At 42.0% G+C, this 18,158-nt stretch overlaps 1 protein-coding gene across 1 annotated transcript in view; it reads right to left on the bottom strand.

The window, feature by feature from the left end:
- The window catches only part of LOC124600858 (DNA damage-binding protein 1), a 177,033-nt gene that overhangs the window by 145,715 nt on the left and 13,160 nt on the right, over positions 1-18,158 (bottom strand). The gene's annotated exons all lie outside the window — the stretch shown is intronic.

Below are 18,158 nucleotides of genomic sequence, written 5' to 3'. Positions count from 1 at the left end.
AAATTTAAACAAACTGCATGTTGAACTGAAATTACAGATTCACTCTCAGTAAATTGCAGAACAATAAATGCTTTACACTCAGGAGTCACCATTTTGCATATATGATGCTGCACACAGGATAACAAAAAAGCTATACTTGCGCATGCACTTCTCTAAAACTGTTTGAGTTAATCTTTAATTGTGATCTTCAACCAATATATTTCAACACCTACAGTTCATAACTGGGACTTTCTTTCACCCCTTACTTTACAACAAGACATGTAAATCTGAAAAAAATTATTTCTACTGCTCAAGAACACTTTCCACAGTTATATTCTTGTTACCGAAAATATTTAGTACATAATTTATCTGGGAGTATGCGTGCAGAACGATTTGAAGTGGAATGATCACATAAAATTAATTGTTGGTAAGGTGGGTACCAGGTTGAGATTCATTGGGAGAGTCCTTAGAAAATGTAGTCCATCAACAAAGGAGGTGGCTTACAAAACACTCGTTCGACCTATACTTGAGTATTGCTCATCAGTGTGGGATCCGTACCAGATCGGGTTGACGGAGGAGATAGAGAAGATCCAAAGAAGAGCGGAGCATTTTGTCACAGGGTTATTTGGTAACCGTGATAGCGTTACGGAGATGTTTAGCAAACTCAAGTGGCAGATTCTGCAAGAGAGGCGCTCTGCATCGCGGTGTAGCTTGCTCGCCAGGTTTCGAGAGGGTGCGTTTCTGGATGAGGTATCGAATATATTGCTTCCTCCTACTTACACCTCCCGAGGAGATCACGAATGTAAAATTAGAGAGATTTGAGCGCGCACGGAGGCTTTCAGACGGTCGTTCTTCCCGCGAACCATGTGCGACTGGAACAGGAAAGGGAGGTAATGACAGTGGCATGTAAAGTGCCCTCCGCCACACATTGTTGGGTGGCTTGTGGATTATAAATGTAGATGTAGATATGATGTATACATTTCTCTTTTGTTAATAAAGTTATTTGTTTAATAACAAAAACAATAATAAAATTGCTGCACAATTTAACTGCTGGTGATGTGACTGTGAAGTGGAAATGAAAATTAACATCAACTGAACCAAGACCAGGCAGATCCCATGTACTTACGGATAGGGACTGTCAAGCGTCATGGAGGGTGGCTGTAAGAAACTGCATGAAATCAGTGAAAGGAATTACTTGTTAGTTCCAGAGTGTTACCAGCAGTCCACCTAGCACAATGACAGTGCTCAGGGAGTTAAAAAGAATGGGGTACTATGGTTAAGTGGCTCCTCCACTCGTTTCTGTAGTCAATGCTAAGTGAAACTTGAGGTAGTGTAAAGAGCAACACCACTGGGCAGATCAATCATGCTATGCTCTGTGACAGACTGAAGGAAGGGTTTGGGTTTGAGGAATGGCTGGAGAACATTACCTGACATCATTTGAAGTGCAAACAGTGAAGAATGGAGGAGGTGGTGTTACATTATGAAGATGTTTTTCATAGTTAGGATGGGGTTCCCTTATTGTGCCCAAGAAAACACTAAATGTGCAAGAATATGAATCCATTTTACAAAACTGTGCATTGCATACAACAGTTTGGAGATGATGATTGTTTGCATCTCGGCATTGCAACTTGTGATAACTCTGTGAGGCAATGGTTTGTCCATAAAAAGATTTTAGAAATGGACTAGCCCACTCAAATGCTCAACCTGGAATCAATGGAATACCTTCAGGAGAAGAGAGAATTTCAACTTCACTCCCCAGTGCCCAACAGCACTACCTCCATAATTATGAAATTTATAATTTAAACAGCAACCAGCCACTATTCTCAATATGTCTACTTTTGATAGGATAGTGTTATGCTTATCTAGCCAAGAAATGGGAATGCTACATGTTTTTTTTAAGGTAATGTCACTGTAATGAAAACAACTCTAAATACAAAATCCAAGAAAAGATGCCTGGAAGAGAAATTGGCCCCAAATTACAGTAAAGTTGAAGTCAACTGTCAAACAAAAATCACCCAAATAAGAATCTACTTGGTTAATAACTGAAATGAAGTTACAATATAAGAAGAGAGAAAAGCAAAATAAATCAATGTACAAGTTATATTTCCAATTAGGAAATAACCTCTCACCTTTACAGTATACTGAGTGAAGTGGCGCAGTAAATGGACCTAAAATAAATGCAGGGCAGCAACAGCAAATCATCTTGACATCTCTTGATTCTAACAAACCTGACTTTAAATGAAAGCATACTACTGCTCCAAAACTCAGTAGCAAAAGCACAAAAGACCTAATGGCCGCTGTAGAACTTGCATGTGACACTGCCAAACTAGTGTCTAACAAGAAAAACACCTTGGCATATAAAGCCAACAAACTATTTTTGACCTTTCTCTGGTTGCTGTTTAAATTATAAATACTGTATTGAGAACTGTGGCTGTAGTACAATTATGTCCACTTTCAACAAGGTGGTGTATTACTACCTTGTCTGGTTTTGGCTCCTGGGAAAAAATGGGCTGCCATTCCTTCATAGACATTGAGACACCTCATTGGAAGTGTCCCAAGCAAAGTTCAAGCCATTATAAAGGCAGAAAGTGAATACACATCATTATATTGTCTCGATACTTCTGATCAGATAGGGTATAACCTAATGGAAATGTGCCTCCATGTCTCTACCACATATGCAATCTTGTTTCATTGCTCTTAAATCAAGTTTTAACAGTGTTTGGTTGGTTAGTTTCACGTTTCATGAATCATTTGTACGATTAATCATAATTATAGAGAACAAGTTATCTTACATTCACATTACACATTAACATGTAAAAATGGCTACATGCTGACCATTTACAATTTTTAATACAGTTGTCATTTAGTATTTGTTTCTCACCATCTTTTACACATTACAAAAATTTAAATTATTCTACAGAAGACAAGAAGTTGTTAAGGAGAAACTTTATAAGTCTGTTTTCAAATTTAATTTTGCTGTCTGTTAGATATTTTATATCACTGGGTAAGTGATCAAAAATTTTGGTGACAGCATTGTGCACCCCTTTTTGTGCTAAAGACAACCTCAATGTGGTGTAATGAATATTTTCTCTTCTAGTATTGTAATTTTGTACATCACTGTTTGTTTTGAAATGTGATGGATTATTTACAACAGACTTACTGAGGAAATAAATATACTGCAAGGCAGCAGTCAAAATGCCAAACTCCACGCACAGATGTCTACAAAATGACAGACTGTAATAGATGCAAAAGTCATCAGTACATAGGAAAAGAGGGAATAAGCCAACAGCCAATATATGTCTGTTAATTGATATTAGGGGAAGTGTTACATTCAGAACAGAGCCTTGGGAACTCCATTTTCCGGTATGTGGGGGAACTCTGAGAAGCACTTATTTGAACATGGAAGATCCAATGAGAGGGGAAAAAAATAGTAGTAAGGATATGATGATGCCAAGCAGCTTGATAAATGAAATAAATAAATAAATAAGTACAATGTGAATTGTAGTGAGATGTTGATGGTGGATGAAGGGCATTCTGATAACGGATTCCAAGTAAATTAAGTCGTTGCTGAATGATCAATCCTCTCAAAATCCACACTAAAATTTGGAGTCCCAAGAGCCCAAACAAGTCGTCTATTGCCCATTTGTTCAAGCCACTTGCATAAACCATTTGTAAAACAAACAGGGTGATATATGTCCATTCGCCCAGTCTCAAAATTGGAATAACTATGATTTTGCTCCACTAGGAGTGTGAAGCCCTCGTCCTCATGTCAAACCAGACTGGAGAGAGCAAGAATATGAGTTTGTGTGAGGAGTGAGAATATACACTCCTGGAAATGGAAAAAAGAACACATTGACACCGGTGTGTCAGACCCACCATACTTGCTCCGGACACTGCGAGAGGGCTGTACAAGCAATGATCACATGCACGGCACAGCGGACACACAAGGAACCGCGGTGTTGGCCGTCGAATGGCGCTAGCTGCGCAGCATTTGTGCACCGCCGCCGTCAGTGTCAGCCAGTTTGCCGTCGCATACGGAGCTCCATCGCAGTCTTTAACACTGGTAGCATGCCGCGACAGCGTGGACGTGAACCGTATGTGCAGTTGACGGACTTTGAGCGAGGGCGTATAGTGGGCATGCGGGAGGCCGGGTGGACGTACCGCCGAATTGCTCAACACGGGGGGCGTGAGGTCTCCACAGTACATCGATGTTGTCGCCAGTGGTCGGCGGAAGATGCACGTGCCCGTCGACCTGGGACCGGACCGCAGCGACGCGCGGATGCACGCCAAGACCGTAGGATCCTACGCAGTGCCGTAGGGGACCGCACCGCCACTTCCCAGCAAATTAGGGACACTGGTGCTCCTGGGGTATCGGCGAGGACCATTCGCAACCGTCTCCATGAAGCTGGGCTACGGTCCCGCACACCGTTAGGCCGTCTTCCGCTCACGCCCCAACATCGTGCAGCCCGCCTCCAGTGGTGTCGCGACAGGCGTGAATGGAGGGACGAATGGAAACGTGTCGTCTTCAGCGATGAGAGTCGCTTCTGCCTTGGTGCCAATGATGGTCGTATGCGTGTTTGGCGCCGTGCAGGTGAGCGCCACAATCAGGACTGCATACGACCGAGGCACACAGGGCCAACACCCGGCATCATGGTGTGGGGAGCGATCTCCTACACTGGCCGTACACCACTGGTGATCGTCGAGGGGACACTGAATAGTGCACGGTACATCCAAACCGTCATCAAACCCATCGTTCTACCATTCCTAGGCCGGCAAGGGAACTTGCTGTTCCAACAGGACAATGCACATCCGCATGTATCCCGTGCCACCCAACGTGCTCTAGAAGGTGTAAGTCAACTACCCTGGGCAGCAAGATCTCCGGATCTGTCCCCCATTGAGCATGTTTGGGACTGGATGAAGTGTCGTCTCACGCGGTCTGCACGTCCAGCACGAACGCTGGTCCAACTGAGGCGCCAGGTGGAAATGGCATGGCAAGCCGTTCCACAGGACTACATCCAGCATCTCTACGATCGTCTCCATGGGAGAATAGCAGCCTGCATTGCTGCGAAAGGTGGATATACACTGTACTAGTGCCGACATTGTGCATGCTCTGTTGCCTGTGTCTATGTGCCTGTGGTTCTGTCAGTGTGATCATGTGATGTATCTGACCCCAGGAATGTGTCAATAAAGTTTCCCATTCCTGGGACAATGAATTCACGGTGTTCTTATTTCAAGTTCCAGGAGTGTAAATACTCTCTGTTCATCTTTTATGGAGGTGGAAGGTGGGAGGATAACTTTCATATGCTGACGCTCAAGCAACTTGTTGCCAGTTGTTCAACAACAATAGTGAATGGCGTCATTCTGATAGATGCCCAAGATACTAGAAGAAGCTGGTGGCTGCATATACACTGTAGTTTGTCCCACACTTGAGAGGTGGTATTATGGGACCCAATAATCACTTTCCTAACACTCTTCCTCGTCCTTTTTAATTAGATATCAGGCCCAAGCAAGCAGCCTTTTGAAAATGATGAATATATCCCTCGATGGAAGTCATTTATGTTGCTGGAGTGCCCTTCGGCAACTATTAATAACTGCAGTTATTTCATGGTTCTGCTGTGACACAGGTTACCGACAGTGGAGCTCTAAAGACAGATGGAATGCTGCTTCTCGTGCTTGTAATATTGCAGTAACAGTATGTTGGAGAATAGTTTCACTCCCTCATTGTACTGGAGATTCATGTTTTACAGAACACGAAATTAAGCGAGAAAGCATTCTTTTACGTTCAAGTATGGAGGGCTTTCTGATTACTCCGTGTGGCAAAGAAAAAATAACAAGAAAACGGTCGTTGTCCCAAAGCATCATGCCCCTTCCAGTAAATATACAAGAGAAATCTGGGGCAACAGACTGATTCTGAAAAGATACCATACACTGGACTAAAATAGAAAATCCAAACTTGAAAACACAAAGATTTAAATAAAAAATAACTTTCCTAGTATATTGCTTCACAGAGTGAGTTGGAAACTGATGCATAATGGATTGTGGGCAATAATACACAAAGACGAATAGTGGTAGCGGTAGTTGCAAGAGCAAATCAGATGGTGGGTGCCCTCCAAATCTGGAGGAAGATAAATGTTACAGGGCATAAGATCAATGTGTGCCCATATACGTATAGCTACTGCATCCAGTAAAGTACTGACTAGAATCTGTTTCCTGAAATTGGTCTTACGAACAAATATACAAACATTGCCTGATGCCCTCCCTGTGTTAGCTTGTTTTTACACTTTGTAATGTCCGAGATTAGGAGCGTACTCTACTGGGAATCATGATTCCTGGAGGGCCATAACAACTGCTGGGTGGAATGCTCTTAAGAATTGAAGTTCAGTGAGGTGGCAGAAGTAGCTGTTGCAGCTCCATTGGATGATAGTTGTGCATGTTTTCAGGAGGAGGAGGATAGACAGTCATGACTCAATGTGAGCTCAGTACCACCCACTGGAGGTGTGTTGTCAATTTGAACAATTTCTGTGTGTGGCGTTGAATAGTCCAAGACTGCCGGGATTAATGGATCCATCTTTCCCATTAATTTATTCTTTTCTTCCTTTACCTTCTTTTCCTTTTGGTATGTTAATTTCAGCTGGGGGCTGTACAGAGAATTTCTGGAAATGAAGATTAATGGGCTGTCCTACGGTCCATTTCCCATGCCTCCTCCACCCACTTAGAATGTAATAGACTAGTTTGGAAAGCATAAAGAACAGGGTGGTGCCATGACCCGAAGTTCATTGAGGGCAAGTCATCACCAAGATTCCACTTAGCAAGATAATTATACTGTCAGAAACAGTAATCTCTATCTTGTCAATGGTGTAATACACAAAGGTGACAAAAGTCATGGGATAGCAATACGCACATACACAAGCTATAAAAGGGCAATGTATTGGCTGTCATTTGTACTCATGTGATCCATGTGAAAAGTTTCCAACATGATTATGACCACATGGTGGGAATTAACACACACAGTGATAGTTGGAGATACACACATGGGACATTCCATTTTGTAAATCATTAGGGAATTCAATATTCTGAGATCCACAGTGTCAAAGAGGGTGCAATGAATACCACATTTCAGGCATTACTTCTTACCACAGACAAAGCAGTAGCCGACAGAGTTCACTTCACGACCGAGAGCAGCGGCGTTTGCATAGAGTTGACTGTGATAACAGACAAGCAACACTGCATTAAATACAACAGAAATTAATGTGGGGTGTACGACGAATGTATCCATTGGGACAATGTAGCAAAATTTGGCATTAATGGGCTATGGCAGCAGACGACTGCCATGAGTTCCTTTGCTAACCACATGACATCACCTGCAGTACTTTCCTGGGCTCCTGACCATATCTGTTGGGACTCTAGATGACAGTTGGTACGAGCTGAGGGTAGGGTTAGAGCACGGTGCAGACTCCACAAAGCCATGGACCCCAGTTGTCAACAAGGTACTGTGCAAACCAGTAGTATCTCCATAAAGATGTGGGCTATATTTACATGGAATGGACTGGGTCCTCTGGTCCAACTGAACTGATCAGTGACTGAAAATGAGCTTGTTTGGCTACTTGAAGACCATTTGCAGCCATTCATAGACTTCATGTTTCCAAACAACAATGAAATTTTTATGAATGACAATTTGCCATGTTATCAGGCCACAATTTTTCACGACTGGTTTGAAGAACATTCTGGACAATTCGAACGAATAATCTGGACACCCAGATCGCCCGACATGAATCCCATTGAAAACATCTACAGGACATAAGTGAGAAGTCAATTCGTGCACAAAATACTGCACCAGCAACATTTTTGCAATTATAGACAGCTACAGAGGCAGTATGGCTCAATATTTCTGAAGGAGATTTCCAACAAATTGTTGAGTCAATACCACAATGAGTTGCTGCATTGCACTAGGTAAAAGGAGGTCAGATACGATTATTAGGGAGATATCCTATGACCTCTGTCACCCCTGTGCATAAATAATTACGAAATACCAACACATCAAATCTCTGAAAAACTGTCAATTAGTAGGAACTTCTGGATTGCAACATTTCTGCAAGCACAAATGTCAAACTAAACTGATGTGACATTTTTTAATTGTAATATCAAAAATTTGTAGTATCAAAAATGAAGCAAATGTTTGGAAAATGTATATAAGGGCATGAGTTGGAGTGTTCAAGGTTCACTGTTGATCTGGTATTTGCAACAAACCACCTGTGTCACTCTGAGTAACAGAATGTCTTAAAACGTATACTGGTCTATCCTTCACTTAATTCACTTAGATGAAAGCAGTTACCATAGGCAGAGCTCTTTATAATGCATTTAAAGTCCACAACTTTAGGGATGAGGCCAGAAAGTTCACAAAATTTCAAAATTATTGTGACACTGGTATTAGTGTTGGTGAGGACGGGGCAAATCTCCATCCAAACAAAGGGCTGCCCTGATGTCAGCATATAAAACACACATTGCCAAAATATGCTGAACCAAAAGTGGCACATCACAAACTTAAGCCTCACAATGTGATGGATCCTCCTGCTGAAGGAGGAAATCTCTTGTTAAAGGGCAATGTTCTATGCACGGTCTGGTGAGCAGCACTTCCTTCCATTGGTGTAGCTAGCATGAAGTCCATCATGCCTCTGTGGTTGATTTGAGTGATGCAGTTTGTTGCAGGTTGTCTGCCATGTCCAGCTCCCACCAATGCATAATTCTTCTGACAGATGATGAGATGATGGAGTGCAAGTGGACTGCACCCCATTTCGACATGCTGGTTTAGCTGCTCTGTCATGTTCCTCTATATCCAAATGCGTGCAGGTACCCAGCAAAAAACCACCTCCTTGCCTCAGTATTGGAGCCACTGTGAGGTGTCACGTATGAGCTGAATCAACTGGTCTACCAGATACCTTTGGTGGGCCGCTTGCAATGCACTGCACAAATCAGAACCGAAAAGAAACCTTTCACTGAGATGCTTTGTTTGTCATAATGCCATGTAGACCTGCATCATAATTTGAAATTTTTTCCAGAAGACTCACTTAAAAAATCCACCATGGAAAACAGCTGAACAAGCAAGGCTTTCTCTCATTGGGATCATCCATATAAACAGTGCTAAAGCTGTAGTACATACTTAAAAGCAAAGCAAACAGAGTTGAACAAACGCAATATGGAGAAAAAGATTTCCTGTACTGTGTGAGGCTTAAAATCACTTTGGGCCTCTGGAGACACCAAGGCAGCAATTTATTCCACCCCTGACTGAGTATTCAGAGGTCTGATGCATCACATCTAGATCTGACAGACAGCTGGTAGCACATATCCCGACAGGCTCGGTAGCACGGAACCAATTCTGATCGTTGACAGTCGGACTAAATGCCAATGACTGAAGCAATGCTGAGATTTTTAGGGCTGCTGAACCAGGAGGAGGTGCTGCCAAATCCAGAGCAGTGATTCACCAGCCTCTGCACACAGATTCCAAACTGGAGTGGTCTGAAAGGCCCTAGTCGATACCTAAATACCTGCATGGTGGACAGTGTCTAAGACCTTGAGGGAGGAAATATGCGCTGATCCATAAAACATGCTTCCATAATCTAACCATGACCTGACAAACATCCTATAAAACTGCAGCTGGAAGGATCTGTCACCTCCCCACGCCTTTCAACCGAGGCACTTCAAAATATTCAAAGAATTGAAGCCCGTCATTCACAGGTCTTTCAGGTGCAGGAGCCAGGCTAATTTTGAGTCAAATAAAGGGCCCAAAAAACGCATATTGTCCTTAAAATTTAACAAAGTGTCCCCCATCATGAAGCCCATTGGGGGGAAACTGCGAAGAGCTCAGTTAAAAGTTGTCACAAGAAGTCTTCTCAAATCAGAACCTATAACCAGTTTTATTGGCCCAGAGTTTCCGGCCTCTTTAAAAGCAGCTGAGGTTGCCTTGTTATCGTCACCACAAGATCAGAGCAAGACTAGAAGATTGTGAAGTCATCCACAAACAAAGAACTTTTAACTGGTCTTCTGACTGCAAAAGAGATACCATTGGCAGTGACTGAACAGTGTGACATTGAGTACAGTCCCTTGAAGGAGCCCATTCTCCTGAACAAAGCGATCAGGCAAGAAATAACCAATGTGATAGCCAAGGTGTCTGTCCTTGTGAAAGATTGAATAGGAAGTGACAAACATCCACATAGTCTCCATTCCTAGGATTGGCAAAGGATATTTTGTCTCTAAGTGGTAGTGTATGCTTGTTCAAGATCAAAAACACGCCGACCAAATGGTTGTGGTGTAACAAAAATGCCTGTATTAACATCTCCATTAAAGTTAAATTGCTGATGGTGGAACAGTAACGCCTGAAACCACACTGGGAGCTGCACAGGTGACCTCGAGATTTGAGAGACAGATAAGGTGGCAGTTGACTGTGTACTCTAATGACTACTAATACAGCTGGTAAGAGCTACACTCCGGGCTGTGACAATCATTGTCTGGTTTCCAAATGGAATTAATATCATGTCCTTTCAAGGAGTGCAGTACAACAAACCAGATATGATTGAAACACAACAGGAGCTTGTCATTGGGTCCAGGGCACAGATGACAGAGCATGGCATAATAATTCCTTCCGGGAGTTCCTCTTCTGTTCCTTTATCACTTGCATCCTCTTGCTCACACACACCTGAAGCCACAAGGTTTTTCTGTAGCTGGATGGTGTCTGAATTGACACAAAGCTGCATGCTTGGATCTGACTGATGAGTGACAGTCTTCATTCCACAAAGATGATGATGATGATGATTATGTGTGGTTTGTGGGGCACTCAACTGTACAGTTATCAGCACCTGTACAAATTCCCAACCTTTGCTCAGACCAATCTCGCCACTTTCATGAATGATGGTGAAATGATGAGGACCACACAAACACGCAGTCATCTCGAGGCAGGTGAAAATCCCTGACCCCGCCGGGAATAGAACCCGGGATCCCATGCTCGGGAAGTGAGAACGTGACCGGGAGACCATGAGCATTCAACAAAGAGGCAGGCCATCATCTAAGATGATTGCTTGAGTGGCAGACTGGGAAACAAAATCAATAGTTGCTCTTTGGATCATGCAGGTGACACGGTCCACCATCTCTTGAGCGTATTCCTGTTACTCAAACGTGACCAGCTGACTATATTGCAACCAATTTGCCCTTTGATGCAGTCATCTTTGTAGTCTCCTGTCAACCACCATCTGGGTCAGCAGGTGGATCCACACCAGAAAGTGGGCACTTTAATACAAATCTGTCACCATTTCCCACTCAACTGAATCTGTAATAGTTGAGGAGCAAAAACAAAGGTCATTGGCTGAAGATCACCCTGTGGCTGTAGAAAAATGCGCCATCTGGCCCGAGTTTAAAAAGGTAGATACACTAAGTGGATCATGTGCTCGACGATTCGATCCCTGGAGGAAGTGGTAGCCAAGTCCCACAGTACATTGTATGCACTGAAGTCACCCACGAGGAAGACCAGGCAGGGGAGTGCCCAGAAAAGTTCAGTCGGTGGATCGTGAGGTGGAAGATCTAAAGAACACGCAGTGATTTTAACTGGTTTGAGAACTTCCACTACAACTGTTTTTATGGCTGTGGTAATAGGGACAGGAGGGGGTGGCACCTGTCACTGATGAAAACAGATGCCTCACCCTGAGCCCAAAATTCAGTAAGCCCTTCCTTCCTGCAGAAGTGGTAGCTCGTCAAGTCATGTATGTCGGTGACTTTAAAATGAGTTTCTTTGAAGCAGATGCAGAATAGTCTCTTCTGGGACAGGAACTGTAATTCTTCCAAATACAACTGGTATCCATTTCAGTTCTATTAAAATACACAAGTCCCTGTGGGAGCCAATGAATAATGATGGTTGTCCTTGTCCTTCTCCCTCAACAGTGGTGATTTACCAGTGAGATCGTACCCAACTCTCCGATTCCTACATATGAGCCCTTGAAAGCATTAGTTGTGTAAGTAAAAATTGTTAATTTTGAGTCTGCCCCAAAAATCAGTAGCTCTACCTTCATTCTGTTTACTGCATGAATATTGTAAGTATATATGAGGGTTGGAATTTCTATAGTGGCAACTATTTAATTACAGCTTGTACAAAATAGATACGTGTTTCAAAGTTTTACTGACCTTCAAAGTAGTCATCAGCATTGTATATAACCCATTGCCAGCAATGTGGAAGTCGTGGAATACTCTTAGCAATGCCAGTTTTGTTGACTGTTTGAGTGGCGAGGTCTATTGCCTGACGAATTTGTAGCAGTTCAGAAGTTCAGCAGTTCAGAAGTTCAGCAGTTCCTTCAGTTTAGAAATGGAGTTGAACTTACGAGGGCTTAAGTTAGGGGGGTGCATTAGGTGGTATAGCACTTTGCAGCCCAATTAGTCAAACAAATCAGTAACATCTTGCACTGTACATCCTTGAGCATTGTCCTGCAAAATGATGGTCAGGTCCTGCAGATAGAGTCATGACTTCTGTCCCTATGCTGTTCATTTTTGGAACACAACCTACGACCAGTTTTCTTGACACATTGGAAATACATTATCTTCCAAAGGAAGTGAAGCATCCTGAAGGGAAGGAGGAATCGAAATGAAACTTCACTGGTTGAGACGGCATGTGATATTTCAGTGATCACAAAATCAAGTCAACTTTACAAATAGCTTGGCAGTACAAGCCCAATTATTAGTATGACAATTTACCCCCTCTGGCCTGGATGCACGCACCAGTTCACTTGGGAAGGGTATCATAAAACCACTTTATACTCTTGTGAGGCAATCTGGCTCACAACTATTGTAACTTGCCCTCAATATCTTGCATAGTGGCACTGGGACAGAGTTGACATCCAAGCTGGCCCCATATGTGTTCTGTCGTGGGCAGATTTGAGGGGCTCGGTGGTCACAAGAGTACCTCAACATAAGACAGACCATTTGAAAACACATGTGCCTTGTTGAATGAGCACTGTGCTGTTAAAAAATGCCATCATGATACTGCCACAGTAGAAGTAACAAACAAGAATGCAGGATGTTCTTGATACACTGTTATGTCATCAGAGTTCCTGCAATCACACAGCCATGACCTGAAGTCATACACAATGGCTCCCGACAACATGATGCCAGGGCGAACACCACTGTGCCCCTCCAAACCATTAGAAGAATGAGACCTCTCCCATGGTCGTACTCACTAACAGTCATCCAGAGTAACGCAGAACTGCGATTCATCGCTGACAACAGTGCGACACCATTCATCAGCAATCCATGCTTCCTGGTCATCGCATCATTCCAAACATAGCTATTTGTATTGTGATCCAAACAACAATCTACACATGAAATGATAATTCCACAGTATGACTGCTGATAGTTTCTGACTAATGGTGCAGGATGACACAGAATGTTGCAAAGAGGTCCATTTCTTGTTCTTGGATGGCAGGCACAGATATGAAGGGGGTATGATGTGCTTGTGTACAATATAATGTTACTCCCTTGTGATGGTCAGATGTGGTACACTGGAACTTTGAAGACAAGTATCCCGTATTTGTATTCCTACACAGCCCAACATCGAGCCACTTCCACATCTGAACGTTCAAAAAATCTTGATACTGCACAATTTGACCATCCACCCAAGTGGAGCCCCACAATGAGGCCCCTTTCACCCTATGTCAAGTGCTCATTATGCCGTATCACACAAGTACACAGCATCTCTGTCCCCTTCAATGTGATCACTTTACAGCTGATACTGTTCATGCCCCTTATATAACCTACCAGGTTTGCTAACAAAGCTAACATGAACAACGGTAAAGCACTTTGGTGGCTTTTCTACTTGTCACAGAGAATTGCAACTTAAATCATTTACATAGTCACTGATAGTGAGCACAAGTGCAATGCTACACTGAGATCCAACTGTGTCTCCTTTCCCAAAGCAGCTCCTACCTCGTCTGGCTTTGATAAAGTCAATACAGAATTTACCATAGCCTGAGGCACAGATCACAGCGTATGAGGTGACTGGAGCTTATCTCACCAGTACTGATTCTCATGCAATGCTGGACAACGTGTTTGAGTTGTACATGAAACAATCTTTAAGATACACTTCCTTCAAGGAACTGAAAATGTCACATCAAACAAAAGTGAACTTTAATGTGGCAGTTATCTCTTCCTCTTGCTTCCCTTTCGCCGAAATCTTGATTGAGGAGACAAACTGATCTATTGTATAGCCTGAAGTACAGAGTTGATTGTTCCTAATTCTTAATCCACATTTAACACATTTTTCTTTATAAACAGTAAGATCAACACAAGAGTTCAGAAATGTACTGTATTACATAATGAGAATTCTCTGACGAGAGCTAAAGCCTAGATCAGGGCCAGCAGCAGTCATAACATTGTTTCTCTACTGCTTGTCGGCTGTCAATGTGTCAGATCCTTGTTGTCAATGGGATGATACATGTAACCAGAGAGGTGAAAAGTGATATGATGAATTTCTAGCACTGAAATAGAAACCACTCTCTTTTTTACCATTGCCACAAGTAGATGACAGTTTCTCCAAGCAAGTTAAGAATAATGAAGTTATGGTTAGGTTGGAACCTAACAGCACAGCTTGCATAGTTGCACCCGATTAGTTGGGACAAGCAAGATTATAAGTTTCACTGCATAAGATTATAAATTTCACTGCTGCACGCATGCATTTATAATTTTGTGCATCACAAATATTCAGCAAGATTTTTTTTTCCAAATATGTTGTGATTTCCATGGGTATGGTTAGGCTGGATTCCAAGAGCACACAGATTAAATTTATAACCTTCACTGTCACAAATACTCAACTTTTTTCTGAGTATATCATGAATTACAAGACTGTGGTTAGGCTGGAATGTGACGGTCTGCTTGTGAGTTGACAAAGCACATAAATGTGAAAGATAAAATATCTGGCTGTGGTACACACTGACCTGTGTTAGGTTGGAATATGACACTTTTACTCACAAAAATTTAATTAATAATCTGTCACATTGTAAGGTGGCAAGATTTTCCCATCAAGCATGAATAATTTTGATGATGTATATTTGCATATTTCATATTTACTTAGAATGGGACTGGATTTCAGGTGAGGTTACCAAATTATTAATAATTTATTGGTCAATTCTGGGTCGCCCCATACTAACATTTCTGTAAAGTTTCACACTTGGAAATTAATGGCACATTGACTCCGACAGCTTGGATAAGTCAAGAACCTCCACGGTCTTCGAAAGAGAGATGGGCCAAGGGAGACAGTGCTGGAGATAGGGCAGTTTTTATGGCTCTGAAAAGAGTAGGATACAGGAGTTTTTACTGCATAGGTCTGTCATAACATTGAGAAGCTGGTGGAACGTGTTCCTCATGGTGGCCCCTGTCACTGCAAAAAGGATCTGGGGTAAGGAGATAGCTGAAAGCTTAAGTTCTTACAAGCATTACCACCAGCCTTTCTAGCATGAAGGAATGTGCAGAGGATGCATGCCACAGATGTGGCCACAAAAATTTTAATGCAAGATGCCATGCCATATTTCCACCATGAGGCAAAGAAATAAATCTAACTGGGTGAATTTGTGGTCATTTAAGGAGTTACAGAATGTTCTAGATGATTTTAACAAACTGAGTATGAGATGAAGGCAGTTTGCTGACAGCTTCTTGACTCTTAGTGCGGGAGGCATTCCACTTGTTACGGGCACAATGATTACCTTTTAGAGTGCACACTAATGAGGCAAGCTCTGCTCTAAACTGAAGCATGACATCTCAGGAGATTCTCTGGTGGGTGTTAATAAGACAGACACACATCACTGGAGAGCATTTTGAGTCACTTCTGGCAAGGTGCCAGTAAACAGTCTCACTATCAAATTTCATAAAGTCCTGATTTCAACACCAAGAGTGGAATCATTTGTTTCTCTGTGAGCACAGAAATGAATCTGTGCTTCTTTGGGGAGACTGAGTCATTACGAAGTGCTTCTCTATGACGCACACTTGAGTCAAGTCTCTGCTCCTGGCTTATGAGGAAGCAAAATTCTGGACTTGTGTCTGGCTTTGTACTGAAGTAGTTTTGAACATAACAGTTTGCAAACGCTATTTCGTGTCCTCTGAGTGTTTAGAATTCACAGCTACGCAATGCAGTTCATGTGCACAATGGCCGGCAGCAATGAGCAGATCAGCACAGCATAAGAGCTCTTCCTAGTATTGAATTCAGTGAAGCATCAGGGCTTGGCATATAGGGAATATGTAATAGTAAACATGTGTAAGTTCCGTTTGCTTGATCTTTGAGGTCTCTACCATGAGTGCCAGTCAGGGTAGACACTGTCTTAACTTCGATCCTAACCAGTATCAACCACCTAGTGTTTCCATTGAATAAACGTGGCCGCGATTTTGAGTCAAGCCGTAAATGTTTAGCTGATCTCAAATTTAGATTAACATTCTATGTCAATACTTGTCCCACTTGAATTTTTAGTGCTTTTTTATAATAAATATCTTCACCAGCCTAGTTCTACTTTTCTTAGGATTAGAGCCCAAGTAACGATCCTGACTAAGTTAGTTTAGAGTATTGTCATGACTTGGGGGACTTATTCACATGTTATTTCCGGTTGCAGGCTGTCAATGGAACGGCAAATTTAATTCATTTTTAGGTATGAGCATTGCATTCTATTTTGAACACAAAACTGATAACTATCACACGTACACATGCCATATGTACAAGTACACCTGGAGTAGCATTTGAAATGGTGACCCTGGTCCAGGATCTCGCATAAGCAGGAACTTTTGAGAGTAGTACAAACTATCAGCACATTTTGCTGTAGATTTGGTTATTAGGAGGACTAGCAACAATTGGCTCAGTAATTTTAAATTTAAATTACTGGGAACTTTGCCCATTTTTACTTAGATTTGCAATTAGTAATTTTCAATTCATGTATTGGAAAGAGTTGTATATATACATGTCTTGCTGCATGTTAATCACTTTTTTCTTTCAGAATTTTTTAGTGGGTTCTCACTCCATTTTTTTCTGTCACTGTGTCTTCTTCTTGTTTCGTTGTATCTGTCATTATGTGTGTAGTTAGGACAGAATTTTGTTTATAATGTTAGGGTAGCATAATATATCGGGAACTGATAGGCATGAGCCAATAAAAGTCAGATTCAACTAATGTGTAGAAATTTTCATATGTTTTATGTAATTATTTTTTATTTGTGTACGTGGGGAGAACAGACTGCAATGTTTATGTCAACAAAAAACAAGGTGCATACAGTGAGTGAACAGGGTAAGCTTGAGAATTGTGATGAAATTGCAGAAAAGCATGAAGTAGTCAAAGATATTTTGGATGATGAAGACAGCATCATTCTAGTTGGACAATTGTATCAACAATGAATTAACTTATCTTGATGATACTAGTTATGATCAGGTAATGGGAGATCAGTCAGGTAACAAAGAACAGATGAGTATGCATGTAGAACCTGTTTTATCAGTTAGACATTACTCGGAAGATGAATCAGACAGTCTGAAAGTACAGAGAAGGCATTTTAATGGGCCAACATCGTGTCGTGTGCGTCCAGATGATATAGTCTGATGGGGACAGGGGGTGAGAAATGCTTCATAGGGAAGGAGCACGAGATGGGAGACTCTAGCCCATCAATGTGGATGGAGGGAGACAAACCCAAAGCAGAAAGATGAATAATGAGTACTGTGCGTACTCAATTACCTGAGGAGTTAAAATGAGATGGAGAAGCGAATACAAAACGTCTGAGACTGAGATTAATAAGACATGAACACAAGTACTGATACAGAAAGTAGGAGAGGAAACAGGAAAGAGCTGATCAACTGGAGAATTACATGCTGATATCCCGCATAATTACATGTTGATATCCCGCATGGAATAAAACAAGACATTTAAGATGCAAAGAAACAAGAAAAAGAGGCAAGAATAATTGCAAGAGTTGCACAGGAAACACAGGCAGAAACATGCAGTATCGCAAAAGTGGGAAAACCCTGTTCTACGAAAAATTCACATTAGAATAAAGATGCTAGAAGAGGAGAAAGTGCAAAATTCAGACCACTTAATGACCGAAGAGCACAACACAAAATTCAAGGCTTACAGCAGAAACTTCAATAAGTTTTTGAGGAAAAAAAGTCCTCTGTTGAATGGAAACATGCA

This window comes from Schistocerca americana, chromosome 1, assembly GCF_021461395.2.
Source record: "Schistocerca americana isolate TAMUIC-IGC-003095 chromosome 1, iqSchAmer2.1, whole genome shotgun sequence".
Lineage (NCBI taxonomy): Eukaryota > Metazoa > Arthropoda > Insecta > Orthoptera > Acrididae > Schistocerca > Schistocerca americana.
This window is presented reverse-complemented; position numbering and strand designations above follow the sequence as displayed.